Source organism: Jaculus jaculus, chromosome 13 (genome assembly GCF_020740685.1).
Source record: "Jaculus jaculus isolate mJacJac1 chromosome 13, mJacJac1.mat.Y.cur, whole genome shotgun sequence".
Classification (NCBI taxonomy): Eukaryota; Metazoa; Chordata; class Mammalia; order Rodentia; family Dipodidae; genus Jaculus; species Jaculus jaculus.
The window spans coordinates 39,728,972-39,747,919 of record NC_059114.1 but is presented as its reverse complement, the minus strand read 5'-3'; the positions used below and the strand labels follow the sequence as shown (position 1 = coordinate 39,747,919).

Genomic DNA, 18,948 nt, shown 5'->3' with positions numbered 1-18,948 from the left:
GACAGACAGAGAGAGAGAGAGATTGGGTGTGCCAGGGCCTCTAGCCACTGCAAATGAACTCCAGATGCATACATGCTACCTTGTGCAACTGGCTTGCTTGGGTCCTGAGGAATCAAACCTGGGTCCTTTGACTTTATAGGGAAGCACCTTAACTACTAAGCCATCTCCTGAGGCCATTTATGCATTTCTTAAAAATCTTTTTTTTTTTATTTACAAGAAGAGATAGAGAAAGGAAAGATACAGAGAATGGGTGTGCCAGGGCCTGCTGCTGCTACAAATGAACTCCAGACATATGCATCACCTGTTGTATCCTGGCTTCACATGGGTACTGAGGAATCAAACTTGGGATTTTATACTTTGCAGGCAAGAGCCTTATCTGCTAAGCCAGCACTCTAGTCCCCCATTTATAAATTTTTATTGATTAATTTATATGTATATATAATTTACTTTGATTATATTTGTATATAATGTATTTTGATTATAATCCCCTCCCATCAGAGGGTCTGTCTGGCTCTCAAGCCCTATATTTCATCCACTGAACCCCTTCCTATCTCCAATCCACTCCCTCTAATATTTTGATTTCTTTCCTTCTCTCTTTCTTCTTTTTTCCTTCCTTCATCATCTATGATGATGTGTTGATAGTCAAATATTGTACAGATAACTACAGCTGCTGTGAAGTCATCAATGCAATGGCCACCTCATGTATGGAATCCATTGCTCCAAAGCACTCCTCTACATCTTCTGGTTCTGACTTTCTTCCTGCTACCTCTTGCATAATGCTGCCTGAGCCTTGGCAGGTGTGATAGAGTACTTCATTGAATATTGAGTGTACCACTGTTGCCTCTTCTTAGCACCTTGATGAGTTTTCTCAGTAGCCACCATAATCTGCAGAAAGAAGCTTCTCTGATCAAAAGTGAAAGTAGCTTTACTATATGAGCATAAACATGAGCATTTAGATGTCAGTTTGATGGGCACATCATATCCATTTAGACAAACAACAGTAGTTGCTTCCCATCTAGGATCTGTGACCCTCCAGGCCATATGCCTTTGACAAGATTTTCAGTTGGGTATAAATTCCCTCCTGTGGAACAGGCTTTAAACTTAATGTGAGAACAGTCAACTGTACCCATGTCACCATTACACTGGTGAGCTCATCCTGCCAGGCTGGCTGGCTATATAGTCTGCAGGGTCTACCTTGGTTAATGCTGTTGATGGCTTTCCTCTCCCAATAGCTTCTGGGGTACTTTCTAGCACTATGGCAGCTTGCGCTATGTATCAAGGTATTGTCAATTAGGCAAGTTATGACTAACACTATTGCACTATATCTCAATGACAAATTCTTAGAGGTAGATAAGTTATCTAAGTGTTTCCAAAACCTGAATTTCTGAGGTACAATAATAAGGATAATTATTTCACAGCAAGAAGGATATTTCATTAATGAAAAACTATTAGTCTGATGCAAAAATAAAAACCAATTCATAAGAAACAATTTAATAATAATTGAACTTCAGATATCAAGTGCAGTTTCAAATTTATTTATTGTTTATAGATAGTTTTTTTCTTTAAATTTCTATCAGGAGTGACTGAAATAAAAAAAAAAAAAACATACTTGAATCCCCTGACTAATGTCATTATGGAAATGATTTTAGGAGAAAACTGGCCAGATGAATATTATTGCCTCCTACTTTCAACTGATAAATAGTTGCCATTGATAGACAACCCAGAGAATCTGTCCAGGATATGTTATATTTTACAATATGCCTGTTCAAAAGCACAATATCTAGAAAAATAATAATGTGAACTTCTTGATTTCATCATACAAGACAAGCACCAAGTCGCCACCCACACCTCTGAGGACATTGAACTATGCACCCTTCTAGAAAGCTTTGCTTCCTTCATCACAAGCAATCTTTTTTCTAGCAGTCAAGTGTTCCTGTGTACATATCACTTCCCTTGTGTCCAGACTGCATCATCATGGTCCTGCAAACTGTGTCAAAAGGATAGCCAGCAATAGCAGTGACAGACTATGCAATAATCCAGCTGATAAACATTTGGGTATTCTTGGGATCTGGAAGCATTCCATTTGAACTGTCATAGATACCAAAGCAGGCACTCAGTTGATGATAATACCCTGCGCAGACACATTAAAGCCTTGGTACAGGCATGTAAGCCTGTCAGATTTGCAGATCCTAGCCATGTAGTCACCAAGGCCCTTTCAGCTCTGGCTTTGCCCACATCAGCTGATAGATGGGTATAGGCAAAATCAAGAGGGTACACACAACACAAGGATGTGGCCTCAGCAGCATTACTTGAGGACAGATTCCCTGCAAAGTAGCACCAATACTGTGTTCTCTTGTCCACACCACCCAGGAAGATCTGCTCATTTTTATCTTTGAAGTAAAAGTTGAGATCCTGGGTGGGGAAGTATCTGATGACATTGGCTAGGTTGCCATACCAGAAAGACAGGGCTCCTTGCTCCTTGGGGATATGAACAGCACAATCTACAATGCCCTTGTATTTCTTATCTTCTGTGATTTGCTTGCTGGCATACTTCACCTGCACCAGAAGCTTGACCACTTGATAGGCACTACCACAGTCTTGGAGATAGTTGCAGCCACCCCACCTGCCAGGAAGTCCTTGGTGAAAGACACAGGGGTATTGGTCATGTTGAAAGAAAAGATGATTCCAGGTTGTGTGGGGAAAAGGCAGAGAACGAGCTTTGACTCAGGGACTCTGGGCAGAGTTTATATTTTTGTCTAAGGAACAAATAGAAGAATACATACTATGTAAAGAAAAAGATGCTTATCCCTACTCTTCAATTCCATTTTCTCACAAAGTTACTATTAAGTAAGGTAACTTTTCTAGTAATTAAGTTACACCTCAAAAAATAAAATGAATATTAAAATCTTTGCAAAAGAACTGTGAACAAGGAGATTGACTCACGTCTGAAAAGTTATTGCAAATGAAATATGGATCAGAAGAAAATGGACAGCAGTGTCTCAGATGACAGATTTTTTATTCTCCATCCAAGAAGTGAAAAAAAAATAAGCAAAATAGAAAGATATCTGTCTCTAAGAAGTGAGACAGAATATTGAAAGGCAACAAATAGCTGGGCAAGGGTAATTTATCTTCCATGTCATCTGTAAGTATGAAACAAGTGGATGGAGGGCAAAGATGTTGGTCCCTATTGATAGAAAGAAGATTTGGAAACAGCAGACACATAGTCAAGCTGCAGCTGCAACTAGATCAATACAGAAGTATTAGGGTAGCATTCCTATGGAGCTGAAGAAGCTGAGAAGGCAGAACCAGGAAAGCGACTCCCCATAATGCAAAGAGGAACTGGGAGATGACTGGAGACATATTTCATGAGGCCCATCAATGGAGCAGATCCAGTAAAAATAAATATAAAGGATTAAATAAAAGTAAAATGTTAAATAGTTCTCTAAGCCAATTATCAAAGGAAATGTTCCTTACAGTTGTAAGAAATTGTTCTATGATCCCTGAAACCATCCTCCAAAGCTCTCTGTAAATGACAGTGCTACAAAACAAGAAAAAAGAACCCAACCATGAGGTATAAAGCATTTCTTACTTGGTGACAGTCAAAGCAGGCAGTAGACTTCCTCATCAAGGACACAGGATTCCAAACTGCACCAGAAATCATGTAGAGGAGGCCACACCACAATTGCCTGGAAATAATCCTTCAAGAGTACCCCAATGCAGATGGCATGAGTTTCATGTTGAAAAGGTCCCAGGTGTGACAACTACTTCTTTTGAATTATTCTTACTTTGCTGAAAGGTAAAATGAGATTTTGTAACTCTCAACTGGCAGTGAGGGTCTGAGAATTGAACATTGATTACATTTGACACTATTTACAGTTTGAATGACAAAGTAGTGGAATCCATTTGTAAGAAGAGAAATAAAGCTTTGATCTCAATTTTGGTAAATTTTATTAAAAGCCAAATTAATAAACATAGTTTTGCTATTATGTTGATCCAGTAGACTTTTACTATTATTTACTGTTTGTTAAACATTACAATATTTCCCAATGACTACAATAACTGTTGTGCAATAGAAAGTAATAACAATAGAGATGCCTAATAATTGTAACAATTATATCATGTGACAGTTATAATGCTGGGTTCTTAGAAAAATTATTTTATGCCATCCTTAGAAGAAAAGACAACATTTTCCCTTTCTTTATAGGAGGAAGACCTTAGAGCTTCAGATGAGTGAGGAGACTAAGTAAAAAGCTGGTATTCAAGTCTTACCTCCAGTAGGCTCCATGGTCCATGTCCTCATTGTCCACTTTGCTTCACAAAGAATCAGATTTGAAAATTTGCACACAATACCATATATATACATACATATATATGTATATACATATATATATATATATATATATATATATATATATATATATATATACATATATATATATATTTGAATAGATGTTCCAGAATTGATTCAAGAGTTTATTACAGCTTGCAATTTAGTTCTCCAGCCTTCTGGAGGAGGTGTCACTGTGAGTGGATCCTAGGTTAAGCACTAAGGTGTATTAGGAGTGGATCTAGAATTTCCAGCTAAAGATATGCAAAGTTTCTGAGTTCTACCATTATGGGTTACTGGAGTATGCTTGTGTATGGTGTTGGTGTTAGCTTTTCTTTCTTTGTGGAGCTGTTTAAGGGAGTCTTCTTCTGCCATTATGGAAATTCCCTGTATCTGTAAGTTTCAAATAAATTCCCTGCCTCCAATAACTATGTCTGGTCTAGAGGTTCATCCAGTGACTTGAAACTGAGTATGAATGTGTGTGTGTGCATGTGTGTGTATAATTTTATACAATACAGTGTTTTGTTGATTTCTTTTTTCTTTTCAAGATAGAGTCTAACTCTAGCACAGACTGACATTGAATTTACTCTGTAGTCACAGGGTTGCCTCAAACTCACAGTAATCCTCTTACCTCTGCCTCCAGGGTGCTGGGATTAAAGGCGTGCCCAACCACAAGAGCCCTTGATTTCTATAAACATAGGAAAATATGACTCACAGGATGAAAGAACATTCAGCAAGTGTTATAAAAGTTCAGAAAACTCAGAAACTGGGGCTGAAGAGATGAATCAATGGTAAGACACTTGCCTGAAAAGCCTAACAACCTGTGTTTGATTCCTCAGAATCCATGTAAAATCTGGAGTTTATGATTAGAGGCCCTAGCCAGCCCATTCTCTGCCTCTTTATCTACCTGTTCTCTCTCTCTTTCACTCTCTCTTTCTCTCTCTCTTTTTCTCAAATAAATAAATAAAATTAAAAAAAACAAACTCAGAGCCTAATAGTACTGTCAAATAAAAAAGAAGCAATAAAAATCTACATTTAGAGCTGAACAAAGTTAAAGGGGTTGGGTATTTAGTTCAATGGTAAAGCCTTTACCTAGAATGTGAAAGATCTTGGGTTTGGTCCCCAGCCCTGAAAGAAAAAAAAAAAAAGCCACAAAACATGTGTGTCAAAAGAAAGAAAATAAATGCATAATTTATCGTAAGTAATAATGTTATAGACCACCTACTAAAAAACAATTCATACTCAATGCCGCCAGCATTTATTTTAGTTCTCAAAGTTCTGTGCTCTAAAAAAATATTTAGATCAAGATTTTAGTAAACAAAGAAAAAAGAATTCACAACCTGCTAAGAGAGTAATAATTGCCATTGTCTCTGGACATAGGGGCAAACTGTCCTTGTTGTATGCAACAGTATTATCAAAGATGATTGTACCATTTTTCAAGTAACTTAATTTCTAATTACGTATATAAAGGATGTACAAATATAATTTGGCACAAATATAAAGTTTTGTCTATAAAGATGTTAATTGCAGAGTTCATTTAAAAATGGAAATTTTTAAAATTGTGTGTCCAACAAAAATATGAAAAATTTAATCAAGTGTGGAATATTCTATGGATATTAAAGTGATTACTTGTGAAAAATATTTTTAAAAATAGGTGAAAATGCACCTTTTAAATAAAAATGCTATGTATAAAATGAATGTGCCTCCTGGTTCTGATATATATTCATCTTTCTGCATTCAAATATTCATTTATATTCATAAGTATGCATGCACTATGAATTTATCAATATAGACATTAAAATGTCAGACACATCATACAATAAAATGTCAACAGTGTTTAAATAATAAGATTATAAAAAATTTGGGACTCTAGATAAGATGGCTTCCACATGACCCAATGAAACAGAAGATTCTGAATAAGAAAAATGCACTCTATACCACAGAGGGAAAGACAGGAAAAGCTCTGGAAATTCATAAAGTTAGTAATAAGACACATGACAAGTGTGGAGGTGACTAATGCACCAAAAAGCAGTAAGCCAAACACCCAAGAGAAGTAAGTGAAAGACCAGCCATTTGGCCCCTGGCTGGGGAAGGGAAAGCAAAACCCTCACCCAGAATTCAGCCCGTGCCCTAGTAAATGGAGACTGGCAGTCCTGCACTTCAGAAGGCCTTTACAAGCCTCAGAATGAGTGTGGATTTGGGGGAGACAGCAATTCCTCTAGAAGATGGGTCAGCAGTAGAAATAAATTCTACTTGTCACTATTCATGGCCCAAAGAGCAATGTCTGCACATCATCTTGAGAAGAAACCTTGAGTTCAAGGCCCTGGGGCCTGAGAACAGTCAGTTGAGGGTGAGGCTGAAGTTTGATTATTCTGACCTGAGGTCAGCATGTAGAACCTTCTCTGAAGTCATCTATTTTCTTTGCAGTGTTGTGGAACTAGAATGCTGAAGGTACAAGGGTCTAAAACACCCACAGCTTCATCTGCCCTTCCTGTAGGACATTTAATACTTCAGAAAACTTCAAGTACAGGTTTAAGTGTTGAGATGGCTTCCCACACTTCAACATACTTGGGAGATACCATGACCTAAAACATTACAAACCTTAGGTGGTATGACCTAGGGTCTCAGAATGGGGAGGGAACCTGCCCAGCCAACAGACTGGAAAGCCAAATGAGGTTAGCAGAGGTCCTTGATCTACAAAGCAGGGAAGCTGCTAATGTGAAGACAGATCTGGCAGGTATGAGACTTTTCTCTGATCCAAACTCAACATCAGAATAAATCACCAGAAAACAAAAATTCACATGTCCAACTGAGTCATCTCTTCCTATGCATATAGCTCAGTGTCTAGTATTTAAAATTCCAGAAATAGGAGCTGAAGAGACGGCCTAGTAGGTAAGGTGCCTGTGAAGCCTAACAGTTCATGTTCTACCCTTCAGGTACCACACAAGCCAGGTGCATAACATGACACAAGCACATAAGCATCACATGTGTGCAAGGTAGCATACCCCTCTGGACTTTGATTGCTTTAAAAAAAGGACAGTGTGTTGGGCTTGCCTCACGAAAATAAAATAAAAAAAGAAAGAAAAAGATCCAGAAATAACCTGCTCCAATAATTCAATAATTCACCTTTTCTTCCCTTCCTTCTTTACTTTCTATGTCCTTGTGTTTACCCTTTTTTTTTTCTTTTTACTATACTTTTAGTAACTGTGGTGGTTTGAATATTGAGTGCCCCCTATAGTCTCATGTGTTTGTGATTCAGTTTCATACTTGACCCTCAGCTGGTGATAATTTGGGATGGTTGTTGGCCCTTTGAGAAGTGGAGGTTTGCTAGAGAGGGTGTGCTTCTAGAGGCAGGGATTGAGGTGATATAACCCGGCTCCATGTCAGTACATAGCTCACTTCCTTCCTGCTGCTGTGGAGATGTGATGCCAACATGGATTTTTGCCCTGCCATGCTTTCCCCATAATGATAAACTTCCCCCCCAAAAAAAACTGTAAGCCAAATTAACCCTTTCCTTCCAACAGCTTCTTCTGGTACATTTTTGTTTGTTTGTTTTCATTTTTTCCTAACAAGGAGAAGGCAACTGCTATAGCACTATGTTATCAGTATCATATTTTAAAGGTAGTCATATTTTTATTTTACTTCATATATTCATCTATTTTTTCTTATTGTGTCCATTACCCACTTTTATCCCACTCCCCTCCCAATAAATCTCTTTTTCCCAGTTAATTCCCATCCTACTTTCAGGTCTTTCTGTCTTCCTTCTCTCCTTTTATTTATTTATTTTTTTCTGTTGACCTACTGAGTTATGTTGCTTCCATGGTCATGTGTGGGGAACTTGTAGTAGATGGGAGGAGAGAGTACAAGAGTAGTAGGACCAGGAGGAGGCCGCTGGAATGCTGTCTTATGCAGAAAAAGAACACGGCATGGCTGCCACACTCAGGAGTACACAGCAGCTGTAGTTTGATGCACAGGATTGAGCCTGCCAGTATTCATCTAATTTTATTTGTACATATTTTTTGTATTATTGGGCATTTTTTCTCTTTCTCTTTTATTTTTTTATCCTCATTTTTTTCCTTTGTGACCCATGTGCTCTCTTTCCTTGTACATTCTACTATATGTCTAGTATGCTATTACTTTATCTTATTGAGTTAAAATGCCTTCATCATTTTATTTCCCCTCTTACATTTATCTAATTTTGTTTCTGAAGATTTTTATTGGAATTTATTTATTCTTTTTTTTCTTTTTTATCAACTCTTAATCTTTTCTGTTCCTCTACATTTTTTTTTCAATTTGTCCTTTTACTTAACATTGCTTCTCCTCAAATCTGCCCCCTTTTTTGTTTCCTCTTTCTATCTCTTTCATTTGCTATTTCTGGGTTTTCCCAGAAATGTTTTTTAACGTCCTAGTACATGGTACATTATCATTTTCTGTTTTATGGTACCTGGTGATGTACTAGTGAGTTTTCATTGATTTTGAGTGTTCTGTATCTTGTAAACTTTGATGTTGTTATTATAGCAGTTTGTTTTCGTTTCCCTGAGTGGTTCTGGGGATCATTACAGAATACTTTGAAAACTTACATTCCAAACTGGACAATCAAAAGAAATAGATATGTATATGTATTAGACATGTATAACCATAAAATTAAATTGACATGATACAAAGAAGATAAATAGGATCTCAACAAGTAACAAGATTAAAGAATAAAAACTCAACCCACAAAGGAAAAGGCTAAGGACTTGTTAGATCCTTTGGTAAACTTGCCAAAGATTTATGAAGAGCCAACACTAACTGTCTTCAAACAAGTCTATAAAACAGAGGAAGGAACACTTCCAAATGCACTCTATGAAGCCAGGATTACTGTGGTGCTCAAATGGGAAAAGAATACAACATTGGCAAAATTAGCATAGTCACAAATATTCTCAGTAAAACACTTTGAATTTGACTTAAAGAGCACACTATGAAGATTATACACCAAGAAAAAGTTGGTTTTATTTAAAGGGTTAAAGATTGACTTAACAGACACATGTCAATAAACTTAATGGGGTACATGAATAGACTTAACATAAACCACATGATGATTGCAGCAGATGTAGTAAAAGCCTTTGACAAAGTTCAACATCCCTTCACGACAAATACCTTAAAAATTAGAAACAGAAGGAAAATATCTTAACAAAATAAAGGCAATATATGATGAACATATAGCCAACATAATACTAAATGGGGAAAGCCTAAAAACATTTCCCCTAATCAAAGGTGTTGTCTTACTGGATCCATGCAGTACTACATGTCTTAGCTAGAGTAGTAATACAGGAGAAAAAAATGAAAATGACACAAATAGAAAAGGAAGAGGCTACGTGACCTTATTTGTAGTTGGTACCATCTTACATGTACAAACTCAATTCAAATTGATCAAGATAGGAGGTAAAATCTGAAGCTTTAAAATTTTTAGAGGAAAACATATAAAGCACTTCATTATAGAAGCTTAGGCAAAGATTTCTGAAAAAAGCTTTAATAACAGGAAATAATCCCAACATTTGACAAATAATTTCATTAAATCAAAGCTTTTGCACAACCACGATGAAAATCACAATAGAAGCTTATCACAAAACTAAAAACAGAAGTATCATATTACTCTTGGGTATATACCAAGGCAATCCAAGTTTTACCACAGAAATAACTGCATATTATGTTTATTGAAGCACTATTTACAATAGCTATGAAATAGATTCACCCAAAGATGCATCAATAAAGGGCTGGCATACATAGACAATGAAAAGTTTTTCAGCCATAATGAAAAGCAAGATTATGACATTTGAAGGTAAATATATGGAACTGTGGATAATTATTAGGTTAACTGAAATAATTAATTCAGAAAGATAAACTTATTTTTTCACATATGCTGAATTCCACCCTCCCCCCATGTCTTGAAAGTAAAAATGGGATCATGGAAAGAGTTAAGAAAGAGAATGGAGAAGAGTAATGAAATATATATGACATGGAAGAAGAGAGGACTATTTCTGGGAAAGAATAGGACCAACAACAGGGACAGATGAGGGCAGAGGAGAATGGTGACAAAGTGAACAAAGAATAGCAACACTTGCATATGGAAAGGCTATCATGAAATCTGTTGCCTTGTATCATGACTTAAATATTAGTAATATAAAAATACTTTAAATAATTTTGTTCCAGGGCTTGAAATATAGCTCAGTTGGTTAGAATGCTTGCTGTGCAAGCATGAGGAACTGAGTTCAACCCTAGAAGCTAGGTGTGGTATTGCATTACTGTGACCTCAGTGCTGAAGATGATGGAGACAGGAGGATCACAGCAGTTCTATGGTCAGCCAACCTAATCAAAAAACATGGAGTTCCAGGATCAGTGAAAGAACCTGTCTCAGGGAAAAAGGAAAAAGAGATTTGGAGGAGGAAAACCATTGTTTTCATTTGACTGCCATTCATAAGTTCACAAGGTGTGCACATCTGCACCCACACATGCTTACACTACTCATGCACATGTTTGTGTCACACATACCACTTACACATCAATAATAACTTTGTTCATATAGTATGCATATTTGTTTATTTCCCAATTATTAAAAATATATATGAATGCTGAATGATAATTATAATGTATACTATTTTGTTAATTTATAATGTAATAAATTTAAAATTCAAGTAGAAGCATATCCATGGCACCAAACAGCTACTGTACCCCCACATAATACTTTATGGAGAAATAAGATTTTGTTGGAAGTAACAAGAATGTTAACTAAGACACATAACAACAATGTGGAGTAAATGATGATATAACATAAAGGCTTCTACAAAGGTATAATACTGATGGAATGCAGAGTAGATCATCCAGAGAGCAAGAGAGACTTGATTTGTAGGTCACAAGAATGAGAATCAATGCATTCTTTCCAAACATTATTAGTGGATAAAGAATTTTGGGTAAGCACAGCTCATTGGATATCATTGCTAATGCATTCTGTGCTCACCTTCAACTGCTCTGTCATTGACTTAGCCAGTGGTAAAATAGCTCATGTGCCCGCTCTTCACCAAGTCAATTTTAGTGAATCAAATTGATGTTCGTCCCTGCCTTTATAGACTTTGCAATCTAGAACAGAAATATCCTTGTGGGTATCATTCTACAATCACATTTCTGAATTTCACTCAAAATTATAAAATACTGGAATCCTATTCTATAAAATGGGACAGAAATGGTCCATTTGCTTAATGGACAACAACTTTTATTCAACTAATCAACCTCTAAGTTTACCAAGACTTCCCCTATTTCTTCTTGCATACCACTTAGGTAAAACCTACTTCCTATTGGTCTTTCTAGTGCAAGTTGGCTATTTCCTATCTCTACTTGTGAAACTCTACTGATCTTCTAAGTTCATATAAAATGTAACATTTCTAGAACTCTCACCCATACACAACCCTCCACTCATCACCACCCCTCACAGATTTTATTTACAGGGCTTATACTGTTTCTCCTAAGACCTGTGCAAACCTGTGTATTCTCAATTGTTACTCTATCATATAATTGCTCTCATTAAGTTCAGTAGAGAATAAAGGAGCAAACAAGTGGTACTGTAAGGCCCTTAATGATTCGATAAACATAAAACAGGTTTGTAGTACTATTAAATTAAACTCTGACTGACCACTGGCTGAAAGAGCTTCACCAACTGACTTGTTCACTTGCTTATTCATTCATGTGCCATGTATAAAGTATTTTTCAAAGTAGAGGCTACAAACCATTAGTTAGTCCTAAAGTCATTCTAGTGGAGCTTCATTGGCATTTTAACAATAAAATGGAAGTATAAAAATTATTAAAATATATTTAAGTATATGGTACACAGTGTTGTGCTTTTGAAGTGTGTGTTCTTATTAGATTGTAAAGAGGAGCAGTTTCTTACATATGTCCTAACTCAAAACATTTGAAAGTCATTTACATAAACCTTGTGACACATTCCTTTCATATAGATATGCTCATAAATGAATGTGACAAGCTACTTCTTAAATTATCCAGTGTTTTTGTATCCTATAAAGAGGCAATATTTTTAGAGTGCTTCATGTTCTTTACACATTCTTCACAAATAATGCAGTTGGATTTCTTCTCAAATGTAGTTTTTTAATCACTTGGTGTGGATGGTGAGCACAAGAGCCATGGTGAGATATAAATGCTAGGATGTAAGTTTTGCCCAGCCATTAGACCAATGGCCTGCTTCTTTTCCATTCAACCCTAAAGTTGGAGCTTTGTATTACATACTTATGCAAAATAATAAATTTTTCTTGTCTTAGGATCTTCAGTGCTGTGTCTGGGCATGTCTGGGCATTGTTGCAACTAAAATATGCAATCTGGTGAAATAGTTTATGCAGCTTTCAAATTATATGTATAGCATGGCCATATGGGCTGGCAAATGAACTCATTCAATATAAGAAGTCTTTTAAAGTTTGTGTTCCTCACCATGAGCAGCACCGGCTCATAATGAGTGCTGAATAAGGAGTTGAAAGAATGGATTTGTTTGAAAGAGACTCTAATGGAATCATACTGTATATACAGTTTTAGATTTTTTCTACGGAAAGAAAAAGACTAGAAATAAATGCTCTAAAATGTTAGCACAGTTAGTAAGATTATGGATAAGTTTCAGTTCGGTTCCTAAAAACGGAGCATTTTCTTAAAAATAATGACACTTTCCAGAAGCCTGTTTCATTAATAATTAATAAAGCTTATTCTCTTTTTTTTTCCATGGTAGAGTTTCACTCTAGTTCAGGCTGACCTGGAATTTACTATGGAATCTTGGGGTGGCCTCTAACTCATGGCAATCCTCCTCTGCCTTGTGAATTCTGGGATTAAAGGCATGTGCCTTCATGCCCAGCTAATAAAGCTTATTCTTAAAAGACCAAAATAAGATACTCTAACAAAAATTATTTAAAACAACTTTTATGTCTATTTTAGCTTTCTATCATCATCCTGGCTACTTAAAGTTTCCTATTAAATTACTACAAGCATCCTCTTGATTGGTGACATCTAAAAATATGAATCAAATTTGAATCTTAAATGAGTATACTTCTTCATATTAGCCACTCTCTATTTAATTTTGTTACTACCCATCAAATCCTTTCTCCCTCAAATCCTCCCAGTCTTAGCAAAATAGATGCAAATGACCTCTAAAGTTCTTCCTTCTGCAAATTTGAAGTTCTAGAACTACAAATCAAACTTTTCAGGGAATAAATTGCACTTAATTTAGTCAAGAGAAAAAGAAAGGCACTATTGCAGCAAAATGAGAGCTAGTTCAAGGCATTATAACGCATGAATCTTAGAGTCACTCAGTGTAGTCACAATGATTGCAGAGTCAGATAAGCCGGTTCCTACACCCTGCCGGATTGTGCCACTGCACACCATTTGACCCCTGGGATAATTACTGCAGCTACACCAGGAAATCTTGAAAGGATGAAATAAAATTCACATATAAATTATTTAGCATATTAACCAGCATGTAGAAAATGTTCAACATAGGTAGCTATATTTAATTATAATTACTATTATTACTGAGCTAGAAATTTCACAATGATCCCAGTAGATTTATTCTTTAGTCTGTCTTGAACAAGAACAGAATAAAGATTTTGTACATAGACACATAAAACTAACATTTTGAAAAATTCTTTTCAGTTAATTATGGCTTATATTTGAGGAGTATATGTACAAGTATACACAAAATAGACTCAGAAGAGGAATACAGTGAAACAGGAACTAATTTGAAAATTAGAAAGAAAAGAAAAAAGGAAAACTAACAAAGAGAAGCAATCACCTTAATGGAATGGGCATCTGGGCATTGTTTCCAAGTATTTAATTTGTTGGAAGTAAGCATCTTCTCCACTGGGGGAGGGGGAATGTTTTACAGTGAATTGCAAAAAGGAAGAGAAGCTGTTCCATTTCATCTCACCTAAACAAGGTAAAACAAAACAAAACTGCTAATTGGATCAATTTTCTAAATGTCCATTACAGTTTAAGGTTTTTCTCCTCTTTTTAATGGGCTGGCATACTGTTGAAAATCTTGGGAGTATTTTACAGTATAGATTTAGTATTTTACTATATTGATTCAGTTCTTACAAAGTCAGTGAGCTCCCAAAGTAACCCATAGTGTTATAGTAGTGAAGGACTTACAATGGCTGTCTGGGAGAGGACTTTGAGAGAAGACAGTCACATCATGCCTCCTAGGCAACAAAAGAGATAGTTTCAGTGTAAGAATTCCTGGAGAGAAATTAGAATTTTTTGAGGATTTCCTTAACTGTCAAACCTAAATGTTTACAGGAGAATTTCAAATAAAGTTATACCGTATATTACATTACAAACTTAATATCAATGAAAGCCAAGAAGATGAGAGTGAGTATAGATGGAAATCATCTGTCATTATTTGGTTTATGTCTAGTATATAATTTGTATGCACTTTAAGTTGTTCTGAGCATGCTGAAGATACCAGTAGGAGTAAGAATGTGTAGCCTACTAAGAAATAACTCTGAGAAAAAAACTAATTTATCAAGAAATGAAGGTTTCTAGCAAGAAAGCTTTATTAGGCTGAATCATCTTTGTAAGCAAATGCAAAAGTAAATTTTATAGATAGATTAATAATTACACTGTTGTTGGGACTGAAGAAAACAGAAATTTAAGGTGGCCAGGTAGTGGTCCCAATGGTAATCATATCTCTAGAGGAGTAATGCTTTAGCTGGGGAAAAGGAAGTAAAGATTTTATTCTCTCTTCCTTCCCACTTTCTAGTCTCCTGTTAGTGTCCATTCAATCACAGACTAGAGATCAAAAGTGCCTGGGACCAGCAATCTTGGGACAAAAGAATGGAGGGAAAGGCAAGATACACCTGTTTTCAAACTAAGGAAGCATAAACCCACAGCATTAGAGAGCTTTCCATTGCAATAATAACTGAGATAAATCAACTCATATAAAAAAAAAAAAGGCCTGTTCTAGCCCACAGCTTTGGAGATTTCAGCACTGGATTAGTTAGCCCTGTTAATTTGAACATGTGATACTGGGAAGTGTGAGTGAGCAATCTGGTCACCTCATGGTGGCCAGGGATCAACAGGGACAAAGGCAAAGGAGCTGACTGACAACCAAATGTGCTTTTAAAGGGCATGACCCACTGACTAGAACACCCCCATTATTCTCTGTCAAAGGTTTCATCACCTTCCTATAGCACAATGAAGTGGGAATAAGATTTCTACCCATCGGCCTTTGCAGGAGTTCTTCTGAACCTCAGCAGCCTAACAGCCATCAAACATTCCTTCTACGTTCCACCAGAACTAGTTTGATCTAAATCAACTTGGTTTCTCCAATAAATGAGCAAGATACTCTTCCAAATAATGATAGTCTGAGAGGCCAGGGAAATGGCTCAGAGGAGGGCAAAGTGCTTGCCACACAAACATGATGATCTAGCACAAACTCCAGCACCCACATGAATTATGGTAGTGTGTGTCTATAATCCCAGCTATGAGGAGGCAGGAACATGGGATCTATGGGGCTTGATGGCTAGCTAGTCTAAAAAAATCAGTGTGCTCCAAGTTCAGTGAGGCATATTACTTCAAAAAATAGGGTGGAAGGCCCAGCATGGTGGAGCATGACTTTAATCCCAGCACTCGGGAGGCAGAGGTAGGATAATCACCATGAGTTCCAGGCCACACTGAGACTACATAGTGAATTCCAGGTAAGCCTGAGCTAGAGTGAAACCCTACCTCAAAAACAAACAAACAAAAAAATGTGTGGAGCATGAAATATGTGTGTGTGTGTGTATGTGATATATATACATACACACATAAATGCCCTCTTCTACCAAAAGAAAAGATAGCTTTACATGTTGAGGGATAGCTCAGGTAATAGCATGCTTTCCTTGTAAGTATGAGATGAATTTCTAGTAGCTACATAAATGGCCAGTATGGTGGTACCTGCCTGTAATGTTAGAACTGGGGAACTAGAAACAGGCAGATCCCTGAAGCTCAGGCCAGTCAGTCTAGCCTAATTACTGAGCATAGACCAATGAGAGACTCTATCTCAAAAAGAAATGGATTGCTCTCCTGAGGATGACAACTGAGCTTGTCAATTGGTCTCCACACACATGTACACACATGTATCCATGGCCTCACACACATGTGTACTCACACTCATACAAACATGAATATATGCGTGCCATACACACATACACATGCAAAGAAATAGAATAAATAAATGAATAATAATAAAAGACATTCTGAAAGGTTTACATTGCATTAGGTCTACATTTTGGTGAACTTTAACATTGACTTTTTCAAACAGGTGTTTAGCTATATCAACACAATAGTCTTCCTGATGTTTCAGTGATTACTTTTTTGTTATTTCCTTTGATGTTTTCATTTCATCACGTTTTCCAAGACACTGTGAGATTTACAATTCAGTCATCCATCTTAACCCATGATGTGCATTTCTTCTGAAGATACATAATACTTTCTAAGTAGATTTCAGGTGTTAAAGACCCTTACACAACTCTAGAACTGTAGAGCATGTCATCAGTGTAGTCACTATCTTTTTTTTTCATTTTTCTGTTTCTTGAATGGGCAGCCAGAGCAGTGGGGAGGGGTGCATGCACACATGCATGCATAAGAGAGACAGAGAGAGGCAGGGACAAAGAGACACAGACAGATAGACAGACAGACAAAAAGACAGGGGGGTTACAGACTGAACTGGAAAATAAAGAATTCTTAAGCTAGCTGGTTCACAGTTTCACTCTCAGAAAGACAGATAGTTGTAGAAAACATGATGTCTGCAACAGAAGTCTGCTCAAATTGAAGTGGAGCATAAAAATAAAAAGGAAGGAAATCTAATTTCCATTTAAAGTTGGCATCAGGGTTAGTTCTACAGCACTCCTTGTCACACCTTGAGGTAATGGAACTGCAATGTTGTAAAGCTGGTAATATAAAGGAGGTCAAGGGAAAGAGAAATATAAAACTTAAACTTCCAAAATACATGTGAGCAGATTTGGCTAGAGAAACCACAGCAGGAGAGTAAAAGGATGAAGTTATGATGAAGTAAGGGATTGCAATTAATGGTCCATGCCTGTGTGTTGGAAACGGGGATGTAGGAGTTTCCTTGTTTGTTTGTTTTTTTTGTTTGTTTTGTTTTCTTTCCTGAGGAGAGTTGTAGAAGGATGATGCATAGCAGTGACTGTTCTATACTTGTGTTAATTCTTGTGAAGTCAGGAAAAGTACTTTGTCATTTGTATTTCAAAAGAAAGTCACATTCAGTTGTATCCTAAGAAGAAAATATGCAGTTTTGTTATACTACTTAGGCTAAACATAGGTATATAGGGTTTTTTAATTGTCATTTTTAAAATATATAATTATTTGCATATGTGTATCAGGGAGGGGCTGTACCAGGGCCTCTTGCCCCTGCAGATGAATGACAGACATGCCATTTTTGTGTCTGGAGGTGGCTTGGGAATTGAACCCCAGATGAGCAGGATTTACAAGGAAGCACCTTTAAATGCTGAACCATCTCACCAGCTCCTGTTGTCATTTCTTGTTGTTTGTTTACTTGTTTTGTTTTGTCTGGAGGCAATGTCCCATTTGGGCTGAGGCTGACCTGGAACTCACAGAATTCTTCTACCTTAGCATCCTGAGCCCTGGAATTAGAGCAACCCCCCCCCCCAAGATGCTAGTTGTATGTGTGTGTGTGTGTGTGTGTGTGTGTGTGTGTGTGTTTCTTTTGAACCCCTGTTATTTATTTATCTGATAGCTGTGACTGAGATTTTGTCCCAGGCTAGGACAGAACACTTCAGCAAAGCAAGGAAACTTGATGTCTACCTTGCTTCTCATCTTTATAAATGGGGCACCAGCTATAGAACACAGGGTCTTTCACCCCAGAAAGAGCTTCATCTGGAGGAGAGGCTAATAAAACCTGTTCTCAAGTTCCATTTAGAAAATGAATCACCATCATGGAGATGCTAACTTCTGCCTGTCATATTACCAACACAGACTTCTGTGGTTTGGGTGCTCCTATCCTGACTTCTGACCCCTGAAACTACTTCAGTGAATGGAATACAACATTCTCATACATGCATCATATCCACAACTCACATAATCCCTGGGAGATTTAGTTCTACTCAGCTGAGAAATACAGATGAGCATCATCTTCTATAAGGCTGATGATGAGAAAGTTAAATGTACTAAAAGTCAAAAGTGACTCAAACCATAAAAATGAATAAAGTGAATATAAAAATTATAAATTTTATTCTTTAGTAGGTGGATAAAGCTATTACTCAAAATTGTATTCATTAAAAATTCCAGTGCCAGGCGTGAAAATTTTTGGTTAGGGAGTCCACAGAGACCCCTAAAACAATATTACTATGGCTATTGGTCTTGGTTCCTCTCCAAAGCAAAACAATATATATATATCTGTTAGTGAAATACCACACATGTTGGTTGCTAGCCAAAAAGAAACCAAATTGAAACTTCCAAACTGGTAGCTTCCTCCCTGACAGTTAGCTTTTGCCATGACAGAAGGTGCTGTGCAAGCTGTTTGGGACACGCAGGGGAAGTCATTAACAATCCCTACCCAGCTATGGATCCTGTATACT

General features: G+C 36.8%; 1 pseudogene; it reads right to left on the bottom strand.

Moving 5' to 3' along the window:
• Positions 1 to 1,780: 1,780 nt before the first annotated feature.
• Positions 1,781 to 2,666, bottom strand: LOC101608817 (annotated as a pseudogene).
• Between the last annotated feature and the right edge of the window lie 16,282 nt (positions 2,667 to 18,948).